This window comes from Amborella trichopoda, chromosome 12, assembly GCF_054954075.1.
Source record: "Amborella trichopoda isolate Santa Cruz 75 chromosome 12, AtrichopodaSantaCruz75HAP2 v2.0, whole genome shotgun sequence".
In the NCBI taxonomy this organism is placed as follows: domain Eukaryota; kingdom Viridiplantae; phylum Streptophyta; class Magnoliopsida; order Amborellales; family Amborellaceae; genus Amborella; species Amborella trichopoda.
Genome location: NC_142347.1, coordinates 41,494,420 through 41,507,748, shown reverse-complemented (window position 1 = coordinate 41,507,748; position 13,329 = coordinate 41,494,420). Strand labels below are relative to the sequence as shown.

Sequence of the window (13,329 nt, the reverse complement as noted above, 5' to 3'; positions counted from 1 at the left end):
TGTTTTCATGAGGTTTTATTGGCTGAATTTTTCCTAGAAATTTCGATCTAAATCAGTCAATTGATTCACTCTCTTAGTTGTCTACTTTGGTGAGATTTTCAAAGGAAAATTTATGTTCAAATTTTTATGCTCGTGCTATTGAATTTCTTACCAAATTGAGAGTGATTTTGTGCCACAATTTCCCTTTTTATTTCCTGCGGTTTTGAATCCATTTTTTTAGGCCCTCCCATATAGTTAGAATGTGCCATGAAAGTGTGGATGATATAATGCTTAAAGGCTATTCCTATTTGATGTTGCTCTTGGCTTATGAGATTATGCCCATCGGAAGTCCTCCCATGGCACATAGCTAAGACCTAAGGCTGTAAACCGAGCATAATGCGCTCTATGATCGGCTTCCCGTGATCGAATTCTATGCACACACACAATACTTCTATTTAATGGAGAAAGGAGCTTGAATTTAAATTGTATGATGTAATTCAAAGGTTATATGTTTAATTTTGCAATGCATTTGTATATTGTTGTATTTTTGAGACCATGTGCATGATCAAGTGCTTAATCAATCTTGTTGATGTATATTGTGTCATGGACTATGGCAATAGAAGACCAATTAGAATTTTATTTTGTTTTAAAAGTGTATTTCAGTCCCCAAGTTTAGTGGCTGGAATTGTATATAAAGATGTAAAATTTGATGTAATCCAATGATGTTGTATTGAAATGAAGTGAAATTTTATGTTGTGTCACTTGAACTTGGTATCTATAGACAACTTCAAATGATTGGTCGAAAAGCTGAATAATCTAAAGGGGTCGATAGTTTTGCTTATGTATGATTGATTGGCTGAAAGGCAAATGATATGAAAGACATAGTAGCCTTGTTGATGTGTGCTCAGTGTCAACATAGGCATGGTCCATTCGAGATAAGGTCCATGGCGATAACATCATCATGTAGGGGTTTCTATGGTGAGCAACATGAGTCGTAGGCCACATTGGTGTTAGACATGTCAAACTCATGGCTTGATCATAGTCAAGAATTCAATGCACAATGTCATCAACCTAGGCGCCAAATTGATGATGATTTGAGTGGGTGTTATGGAATTCTATTCGAGGACAATTGTGAAGAAATTTTATTTTCATTCAAATATTTTCCAAAACTAGCAACTCATCAATTGGGAATCTCCGCCAATCTTTGATGGATATCATAATGAAGATTTGAGTGTCGAGCGAAAGGTGGGCAATCATAAACCTAATGGTGATCTAATTGTTAAAGAGGATAAAAAAGAAGATCCCACTCTTGGGGAGGATTTTGTAGATGCTTCTGTCCTTGATGAAGATCTGGGTGGATATGAAGGAGTGTTCACAAAATATTAGAGTTAACTTGTTTCTCAGTCCCTAGAGAATGTAGTGAGGGGGTTGGTGATGGTGATGATTTTCCTCTTAGAGTTTTACCTAAATCTAGGGTGCCATGTGAGGTTCACACTAAAATAATTGTGGTAATTACCTTTGAACTCTAAGCCAGTGAGTTCTCCATAGGATATGCTCATCAAAGGGTTAATGAAATCATTCTCAATGAGAGAATTGAAGCTGAGTTGATGACCTTGATAGAGGAACCAAATCTGTCCCTTTTCATCTACCCCTCAAAACCCTAAGCCTAGGGTACTTATTATTTGCATTTCGACACCACAAAATTCAAGAGTGAGCCTCAAATTTTAGAGTTTTTCTAGCATCTTAAGAGAGGAGTTTTCCTTAGTTGTGCTTATGATCGATAGTGTTGCGCACTTGCATCACAGCGATGGTATTTTTCAATGTGCACAAAACGTGATCACTGAGATGTCTACAAGAGGCATCATGACCCAGAAAACATTGACAAGAATTATATATCGTTAAGATTGAGTTACAACGTTTTGAAGCGATGAACTCCGGGTTTTGGTCTTCTCAATATACCTTTTCTGGTATTGTTACATCAAAGTGGTGTAATGGACGATCAATGGGCTTGGAAACATTTAAGCAATAAGCAGGCCTATGCTAAAACCTCTGAAACATGAGTTCAGTTGTTGGCGTTGCACTCGCAGTACATCACATGGGTGGCAATCTCCTCTCGATGAAGTCAATGCTATATCTTACATGTCATAGAGGTGATATTTTCTACAAAATTACTTCCAATGGAAATATCCATTGAGTTATGGTTAGAAATGATCCAAGACTCTTCTCTCCTATGTCTTTTCATGGTTCTAGACCAAGTTGTTTTGTTCTTCTTGCTGTTGCCAGAACATAGTGCATACTAATGTTTGAACTCAAGGAATAGAGGCTTAGGTGCTCAAGTTCCTGGGTTGAAACTTAAGTTGGGCCTAGATTCACAAATTCCTATCTGGGATTCTTTTATTCCGTTGTATGCTTGGTTTGATTCATTGGAGGGTGCATGTGTTCTCTTGAGAATTGGCAAGACCGAGGCATTATCATCTGGACCTCTCTGATAAGAACTTGTGTTGTCCATTCCATGGAGCTATTGCTTTGAGTTATATTCTAGAACTCAGTGCTTTAGTCCGGAAAATGGATAAGTTAGCAAATCTCCACAATCTCGAGCATGCAAAGCAAGCCCATGCTCTCATTAATTTTGACACCTCTAGTGGGTTTTGATTTAGCTATTGGACTGTTATGAGATAATTTGTTTTTTGGAGCGGCATTCAAGATCTTTCCTGAGCCGTGCTTTAACTTTATTAGATATTGTAATGAGCCTATTGCTAGCTATGCGGTTGATGGCTATGTGAAAGCCAAGGGTGTTGGTGTTTATTCTATTACTTTTATTGATGGTGTTTTCAATAAACTCAACACCATTGCTGAAATTTACAGCAAAGAATTTCCCTTGGTTTGTGTGATGGTGATAAACAGCTTGGGTCAAGAGCGTGGGTTGAGTGGCCCCAGAAGATCCACTGTGTAAGAGGGGAGCAAACTGCTTGCAACCAGGTAAGCCACTGCATTCCTGTCATTTTTCATCCAACTTTCAGTGGTGAGGCCATACCTTTCATCTTTGCATTCAATGAGAGAAATCAGCTAGGTGTTGAGACTGTAGTTGAAGTGAATACCAAGTTGAAAGCTAATGAGACCCAAAATCAGAGTTGTGGATGCGGATGAAGCATTTGTAATGTTAATCAATGCCTGTGGCTAGACGTTAGAAGATATGCCATCGACTAAGTGCCACGTCACGTCCCTTGACCCTCACTTCTTAGGAGCCCATTGGGAAGCTCTGAGTACTGCATCTCATAGTGAGTTTGCAAAAGTAGTTGATGCCTCTTCAGGGCTAAATTACAACTCAGCTGATTATTCTCTTCATTTGAAAAGAGATGAAACTCTTGTGAATTTTAGAATTATTCGCCACAAGACTTGCCTCAAGAAGGTGTTTTGGTTTAACTCTTTGATGGATGGTAAAGCCTTTGTGATGGGAATTGGCACACCATCTACGGTGTGGTAATTCAACTATGATCTCTCAATCCGTACCATGTTGATTGACATGAGTGTTGAATTTAAGACCACAAAAAACATATACGAGGTGCTTAACCTCATGCCTCGTAGTAATAAATTTCGTGGAGTGATAGGACTTCACCATCAATTAGAGGAAAAGCCTTCTAACAAAATTTCCAAAACTTGCGGCCGAGTTCTTTTCCAACCCGGGGAGTGTGATGCAAATAGGAGCAAGCCATTAATTGGAACAAGTCTTTATTATAGGATCTATTATCCTTTTGTAATTTTTCATTCATGGATTTTTTGGTTTGAATTCTAAAGTCAAGGGTAGAATAAAGTGTTGGAGTCCCCATGTAGTGAACGAGTCAAAGAAAAGTAATGTTATTTTGAGTTCCCATGAGTCAAATAGTCAATGATGTAGAGTTCCTATGCATAGGAATTCGGTTGTACGAGTGGGGACTTGCGACATAGGAACTTAGGTGCATGGAGGTTGCACGCACACTGATTTTAATTTATGGGGAATAAAGCAAAAGGGTAGTATAATCAGTTTCGCATTTTGTTAGGGATATTTTGGTCATTATCTAGGTCTAGCTGCTGGAATTTAGTTGAACACCAAGATATGATGATTATGAGATGGATTCTAAGGTTGAATTAGCGCCTAGGTTTTAGACAAGTGTTCTTGAGACCAAGCTAGATTGGCCTGTTTGGAATGAGAATTGGTGAACTATTACCCTATACCGGTATTTCAAGGCTTTAGAAATGGTCAAAGTTGAGTGGTTGACATCAGTTAAACTGTGTGAACTAGAAATTTTGGCTCGGTTTTTACTACATTTTTTTTGTATTTTTACTATATTTTTTGACCGGTCTAGTAATATTAGTTCCAAATGATAATTTTCAAGAATTTTATGTTTTTTCTATATTTGTTTCCTTTTTTTCTTTTTCTCAGATCATTTGTATTTTTATGAATTTTCTTTAATCTTTTTGATCGGTCCAACCACAAACCTGCCCCATTCATCTGGTCCAACTAGTGTGCCCCATTGGGGTGTATCGTTTGGTCCCAATAGCATTTGTTTAACTTAAATTTGATGGTTATGAGGGTAGGTATATGGCAAGGGTGACTATTGAGCTAGTTTATCTATTATATGGATTTATCTATTATATGGAGAGGAGCGGTTAAAGATTTTAGAACTTGAATTGATGATGAATTTGGTTTTGGGGAATTTTAGATGGGGAGATGCCTCACAGATAGGAAAATGAAGGGATATAGGCTTGCAGGGGGGCCACTTTAGTCACAAGATAGGGTTCTAAGGAACGTCTCCACTAAAAGGAAAAGAGGGGCCCTAACCTTTAGGGAGACTCCCCATCCTAGGTAGGATTCATACTATTTGGAGAATGTGTTGCACAATCTTTCCTCTAAATATGGCCTCTCACCTTATTCAAAACCCAAATTTAATTAGTCAAGTTCATTTGATTTGGTTATAGGCTTTTATGTCTATTTAAAGAGGAATGAATCTCTCCTTATTTGACTTGGCTTTGGGACTCAAACTATCCTTATTTCCTAAAAATTCATTATCCTCTGGATTATTTTAAAATTAGGTAACTAGTTCCTTTATAGTTTCAGGAGAGTAGACTATTGACAAAACATGGAAGAATCTTTCTAGACTCTTGCACAAGATTATGAAACTCAGTGCACTTGCAAATCATGGAAAAAAACATCAAATTTCTTGAGTCCATAGTACGACAGTGCTACCATATTCTTCAACTTTGGGCTCTTCACCAAAATGCAGTTAAGATTAATAAAATTTAGCCTTTAATTTTAATTTTTTTTTGGTCCTTGTTAGTGGAATGCTTCTTCAACCTTCTTAGCCTTTTTGACAAAAAAAATGCAAATATTTTTCGTTCTCTACTTTTTATAGAGATTTTTTTTTTCAGGAAAAAGGGAGCCTTGTGGCTTGTCACTTAGCTAAAGGTTCGAACTGATTTGCTTCCTTTAAAAAAGTGAAAGCAGACTCAATAGTTAAACTAACAATAGTGGTTAGTACTGCCAGCAAAATTGTATGGAAAGTAGATGATAGATCTTGACATTGGAGCTCTATCCTATTGCACTGAGGTACAAGAAAACCAAAGAACATGCTTTTAAGAGAATGGGTAGATGATAGATCATTTTGTTTCCTCAAAATGACTGCATATCTGTATATGGGATGACCTAACATGTGGATCACAAGATCTTGTTTTCTAGATGTTTGTACTAGTATTGTCCCACTCATCTAAGCAGTGCCCTAAATATGGAACTTCCTCTTCCAATCCGGCAATTCTCAATGTAGTTCTTTATCTCCAGAAAGAAATAGTCCAGTGATTCTTGTTTTCCATCAAAATGAACTTTTAGGTTATGCATCAATATGGACGACTTAAAAACATCAATTTAAGTTCAAATAGGCATTACGCAGATGACTACAGATGGCTATTCTGGCTAACATCTGACATCTCCATTTCATGAAGTATTGACCCGTTTAATTAAAAAGGAACCTGATATTCAGGAAATCATATCCTTTGCAACCCCATACCCGTCTTACTTTAATGGGTATATAGGGTAACATGTGTCGGCATATTCTTTTGTGATGATGTGCACAACGTGTTGTTGACCATCTCCGCACTTCTATTTGTTTTGATGTGATCCAAGTGGATTCAAGTTCCTGAATCCTTGCAATTGATCTTCTATATTTTCCATATTCTCACTCCACTATTCTTATCCATCGCATCAAATAACTCTTACCCAACTTCTATCTTGTCATCCATAAATTCATTGGGAGTGATCAACAGGTATTAATTTATAATGATTGTACACATTAAAATACCCTAAAAAGATGAACTGCTAGCTGACCCCATTACCAAGATCAATTAAGATTTTTTATGTGCTTTTCTTTATGAGCAGGGATCCATCTAGAATGACCTTTTCCCAAGTGCTAAGAGTGGTGAAGTTGCATTGGCTTAAAGGTGTTAAGGTGATGCATTCAAAGGCATTGACCTTCTGAAGCATAGTGTGCTCTAGGTGGCTTTCCTTGGTAGTTTGATGGGTAACTTCCTTCCCTTTCTCTACATTCAGATTTTCCCTTTCCTGATCTAATGTTTTCCATTTGATAAATTATTCATTTAATTGGCATTTTAGGCAACTAGAATTCCAGTTTGCTCTTGTATTATAATGGGGCCTGATTAACTAAAATTTTACATTTACCTCCTTCCAAGAAATCATTAGCTAGCAAGTTTGGCAGTTTTTAAAACAATTCCTAAAATTTAAAAGAGCTCTTCATCAAACTTTAGGATCAATTAAATTTTTTTAGATTTTGAAGCAACTCCATTTGAGTATTAATTATTGAGAGATTTAATTAATTTATAACCCTTAGTAAGAAAGAGAAATCATGTCTACCGAGAATATAAATTACCAAGATTCAATATATATATTATAGCGAGAATGAGAAGAGAGGGCGGGGGGGGGGGGGAGGGGGGGACAGTAAGACCTTTTACCCCTGTTACAAGGAGGCCCAATCAGCCTTGGCTGTCGGACGTGAAATCGTGGGGCTAGGGGTTCCCATTAACTAGCTCAAAATCTGAAAAAGAAAATGTCACACTTTGTGGCCAAGTTGTTAGATTTATTATATAATGCATATGAGTGTAATAACCTTGTGTATGTGTGTGTGTGTGTGGATTTTTCTATTGTTAACACACTATAAAATCTTATATGTTATATTTTAAAAGGGTATGAACTGTTAAAGTATCACAGTTGCCCTCTTAGTTACTCAATGCTTATAAAATGAGTAAGAGCATTTTTGTTATTAGAAAGACTATTGTCGATATTTTCATTGAAAGACAAGGGTAATTGTGGAGTGAAGGTTTAGGTACTTTATTAATATAAATGCCCTTGTCTTTTAGTGAATATTTCAAATATGCTATTTGTTGAGATGAAAAACATACCTTTTATCTTTTAGTGCAAATGTCAACACTACTCTTTCTAATGGCAAAAATATTATCACTCATTCAATAGAAATGTCACAAGGAAAGGGGCAACTGAAGTAATTTTGGCAGTTCACAACCTTTTCTTTATGTAGTTTATAGGATTTCATTGGGTGTTAACATTAAAACAAATAAAAGAATATATATATATATATATATATATATATATATATATATATATATATATATATATATATATATATATATCTATATATATATGAAGCATCTACAAAACTCCTATAGGTGATGTTCTACAGTATTTCTACACCTCATCACAGTCCAAAGTTCATCACACGGTCACAGTTGTTTGGTAGTATTTGAATTTTTATAAGTATTATACTAATCAAATTTGTCTAAAATTTGGAGCGTCTGTACAAATGACCAAATCGCGGCAAAATAAAATATTAATAAAATAATAGTCATAAAATAAAATAATGAAATTACCCCGGAAACTTTATAGGGGTCTTTTGTATAATTTTTATCATTCAAATTATTTGTTTTATATTTTATTCATGTACATCTCAGTCAGGCGCACACATCTACAAAATTTTAGATCATCATGATTTGTAAAAAAAATATTAAAATTCAAACACTATCAGACATCTGGGACTGTATGATAAACTTTGAATGGTGATAAAGCCGTAGGTGCAGTACTATAGAACTTCACCTATAGGCATTTTGTAGTGTTTTCTATATATATATATATATATATATATATATATATATATATCAGAGGGGCGATGTGGAGCAAGGGGAGGTGAGAGAGAGAGAAAGAGAGAAGAAACATATAAAATTAGCTAGCCATCCTATTGAATAATAGGCTTGGCAACATAGATTCAATTTGGGTAAATCAAAAGATTTGTAATTGTAGACACCCTATACCCAGTAGAAGGGATTCCGTGAAACTAAAGGCCTTGGTACTGTCGGGACATTGAACTAGTTACCTCCCTAAACCATGTGGCTTTAGATCCACCTCGTACCTTTGAAACCAACCCGTATGCAGCTTTGATACCCATAACCCAAAAAACCAGCACCTGAAATCCCAAGCCCTATAGACCCTCCCCATATCTGCATTTTAGGTCTAGAAGTAGAGGTTGTAAGCTTTCAAATAATTCAAGAATTGCTCAAATACAATTTATGGTTTAGAAGTTATGGCCTGAGAGAGTTTGGTTGTGTTGGTAAACATTGCATACCACCAAATATATGTATTAAGTGTTGGTAACATGTGCGCTCCAGAACAATGTTTTCAATAAATATTGAAACATATTGCACCTGTCAAAACGATTAAATTTCAGCAGACGCACTATTAACACAATTTTGAAATAATTGCATACCGCAAGATATCAATGTTAGAGGTACCAACCCGGGTGTTACTGGCTATAGCTCAGAAGATTAATGGTCCTGATTGAAAGAAAATTTTCTGGCAGTGTTGAAGGAGCAATTTCTTATACATAGGAACATTTGCCTTGAGTTTTAGGACCCTTAGGCGAAACTCTGCCGCACCTGACACTCCCCTTTGAACTCTTAGAGACCTTGAACTCATATCTTAACCCAAGTATCCTCAAGACCCTAATGTCAATAATGTCAATGCTCTCTAAAAGCTAAACTCCTCCTAAGAACCTAATCCATATTTAGCCATAATTTTATATCGCTTAGACCCAACACTAATGCAATCTATCCCACCCGGCCGATTCTAGAGAATTGGAAGAAGTCGATGCGCTAAATTCGATCTTGAACTGGCAACCGACTTCGGGTGTCGGGCCAAGCATAGCGGTCCAGCTTGAGTTTATCTTTCCCTTTCTTTCCCTGTATTTCACTTTGCTATAATTGCATTTTGTCTAGGTTTCTTCTGTCATTAATCCATATTGTTTTGGCCTTTTTTGAAAACATTTTCCAAATCCATCCCCTCTTATTTGTAGATGTCTTTCAGAAAGCTGATGGTCCACAAGAGAGCGGTCCTCAGATCGATCTCTCTTGTAGACCGTAATTCAATGGATTGTCTTAAACTACCTCGGAGTGACCATTTAATTTCAAGGTCAAGGTCGGAAGGTCGAAGTGTCATTTGCCTTAAAACCAAGCATAAACAATAATCTTTTAGAAATCCCTTTAAGCTGAAATTTTGGGTAGATTTTTTACAAAAAAAATAGCAAAATATGCAAAAATAAAATGAAAAAAATGCCTCTACCCTGTTGGTGAAATTGGGAAATCCAAATTAATTTATCTGGGTAATATGGGCTATATTGTAGCAGAGGCTGGGATGTACACTCCACCATGCACCAAATTTCCAAGAAGACCTGTGTGCTTCTTTCTTCCAAACGTGTAGGAGATCCTACCCAGGCTAATTCGTTAAAAAAATTTCTTATTCTTATTCTAGCCAAAGTGGGTAGGGTTTACACTAGATTAAGGTCTCCTTTATTAACTGGGATTGGATAGAAGGGTGCCTAAAGGCGGTAGAGTTCAGACTAGGTCTATGGGGTAGGGTTGGTAAGGTGAGGGTATAGAATTAAAGGCATTAGTGAAGGTTAAATGATGCAAAATTGCAAATGTCATCAAGTCATTGGCTAGAAAAGTCTTTATTTTTTAATTTGAAGTAGGGATGTTTTTGGAATTATACAACTTGTTAAGTTGGATATTTTGGAATAAAGTACTATAAAGTCAATGGTAGAATAAAGTGCTACAAAGTCTCCATATAATAACAAGTTTTAGTAGAATAATATTGTTTCGAGTTCCCATGAGTTAAAGAGTTGATGATATAAAGTTCCAATACATGTGAAATTGGTTTCCTCAATGGGGACTTGCAAGTGGGCGTGTGTGTGTGTGTATATATATATATATATATATATATATATATATATATATATATATATATATATATATATATATATATATATATATATATATATATATATATATATATATATATATATATATACTTAAAGTACTAAACATTTTTTGATACTCAATACCCATATTTCATTAAGTTGTAATATTTTTGCCTAGGGTATTTTATATAATTAAATAGGGGTAAAATTGAAATTCTTGATAGAAAGAACATTTATTGTTTGTAGTCGAGGGTGACATCATCATGACATCACCCACATTGAGCAATAATTGCTTACTAACCACTAATAAAAAATATCTATCATACCCCTCCTAATTACAAAAGGTACCCTTACTAAAAAATTCTATATTACAAAACAAGGGTATATGATTGTCCCAAAAAGTTGAGTACATTAAAGGAATACTCATATATATGAGTACCCCAGCATAAATATCATCATCATCATCATCATCATAATAGCCTTGTCCCAATTAATTGGGGTCGGTTATGCGAATTCTGATCTGCCATTCTACTCTATTAAAGGCATACCTTCAGTAAGGGCATAAGTCCCCATATCTTTTCGAACTACTTCCAATCGCATCCTTTTCGGCCTACACCTTACCCTTTTTAGTCCTTCCAAACTAACTCGCACCTCCTAACAGGTGTTGTACTTGGTCAACGCCACACATGGCCAGCTCACTTTAGTTACTCTGTCTCACCTTATTACCTATTGGTGCCACACCTAAATTCTCTTGAATGGATTCATTTCGAATTTTATCCCTTCTTGTCTTGTCACTCTTCTATCTCAACATCCTCATCTCCGCTATACTCTTTTTTTGAGTATTTTGTTTTTTGTCCGTCCAACATTCCGCCCCATAGAGCAAAGCTGGTCTCACAGTTATTTTATAGAACTTGCCCTTCAATTTCATTGGTATGTTGCAATCACATAAAATTCTAGTTGTACATCTCCATTTCGCCTGCGCAACTCCAATTAAATGTATATCTTCCTTAATATCTCCATTTTTCTGGATTATCGACCCAATGTATCGAAAGTGTGGTCTTTTTTGTATTTCCTAGCTTCAATCTTAAATACTTCCTCGTCCATGCTCCTACTATTTCTAAACTTGCATTCTATATACTTTGCCTTAGTCTGGCTAATTTTAAAACCTTTGGATTCTAAAGCATCCCTCCAAAGTTCTAATTTTGTATTGACTCTTTTTCTGGTCTTATCGATTAAAATTATGTCATTTGCAAACAACATGCACCATGGTTCTTCATCCGGTAGGTGCCTAGTTAAGTCGCCTATAACTAAGACAAAGAGGTATAGGCTCAATGCTGATCCTTGATGTAGATCTATTATCACTTAAAACTCTGTCCTCTCTCCACTAGTTGTTTGTACACTAGTTAGCGCTCCATCATACATATATCTCACCAGGTCAGTGTAATGTATAGAGACTCTTTTATTTTTAGTACCAGCCAAATCAAATCTTGAGGCACTCTATTATAAGTTTTATATAAATCAATAAAGACCATGTGGAGGTCTTTTTCGTTCGCTTTAAACTTCTCAATCAGTTGCCTAAGTAGGAAAATAGCCTCAGTTGTCAACCTTTCTGGCATAAAACCAAATTGGTATTTAGATACACTCGTTTCATGTCTTAGTTGTTGCAATCACTCTCTCCCAGAGCTTCATAATATGGCTTATGAGCTTGATCCCTCGATCATCGCACAATGTCTCCTTTGTTCTTGTAAATAGGTACCAACATACTTTTTCTTTATTCTTCTAGCATTTTCTTTGTTCTCAACACCTTGTTGAACATCTTCGTCAGCTAGTCAATGCCAATCTCCTCCATGTACTTCCAAACCTCTATTGGGCTACCATCTAGTCCTAAAGCCTTTCGTTTCTTCATCATTTGTAAAGCTTTTTTTACTTTCGATATCTTAATCCTACGAATGTATCTATGACATCCACCCTCATTTGTATCAATAGTTCTCTCTACCGCTATGTTCCCATTGTGTTCGTCATTTAATAATTTTTTAAAATAACCTCTCAACCTTTTGTTGACCTCGTCATCCTTCATCAAGACCATTTGAACATCATTCTTAATGCATTTAATATGGTATAGATTCCTATACTTTTTCTCTCTTATTTTTACTAATTGGAAGATTTCTTTTTCACCTTCTCTTGTTTCACTTTATTATATAGAGTATCACATGCCTGAATTTTAACTTTACTTACTATTTGTTTAACATTTTTCTTAGCATTTTTATATTCATCTAAATTTTGATCGTTTCTATTATATAGTACCCTAGCATTAATATATATATATATATATATATATATATATATATATATATATATATATATATATATATATATATATATATATATATATATATATATATTGTAAAATGTTGGGATTAACCTACTAGCTCTGACGAACATATGAGCCCAACGGCCCAGATTGAATCTGGGCCGATCTGACGATCACAGATATTCGGTAGTATTTGAATTTTATTTATTTTTTTACACATCCAAATCACTTGAAAATTTAGGCGTGTTTTTATCAAGAATAGCTGAATCTTTGAAAAATATAAAACAAATATTTTACATGAAATAAATTGACCAAAATAGCCCTCGAAACTTTTTAAGGGGTACTTTAGTCATTTATTTGGGACAAATAATTTTTTTTTATATTTTTATTACTTGCGCCTTGATGAGGAGAACACATACCTAAAATTTCAAGTGATTTGAATTTATTAAAATAACAATAAAATTCAAGCACTATCGGACATCTGTGATTGTTAGATCGGCCCAAATTCAATCTTAGCTGTTAGGCTCATATGTTCAAATGAGTTAGTGGGCTAATCCCATATTTATATATATATATATATATATATATATATATATATATATATATATATATATATTTCATGTCATAATGTCATTATAATATAATGAAACTACACTTTTAGAAAACCATATTTGGGGTATTTGTATAACCCAAAATTTTGTATACACACGCTCTTCATCTCAATAATCAATCCAA

The 13,329-nt window shown here is 35.1% G+C and overlaps 1 long non-coding RNA gene across 2 annotated transcripts in view; it reads left to right on the top strand.

Moving 5' to 3' along the window:
* The window catches only part of LOC110008366 (uncharacterized), a 102,954-nt gene that overhangs the window by 53,607 nt on the left and 36,018 nt on the right, over positions 1-13,329 (top strand). For both annotated transcript variants that reach the window (XR_016045866.1, XR_016045869.1), the window contains one exon: positions 6,386-6,527. This is a non-coding gene — a long non-coding RNA (uncharacterized LOC110008366). The remainder of the gene's footprint in view (positions 1-6,385; positions 6,528-13,329) is intronic.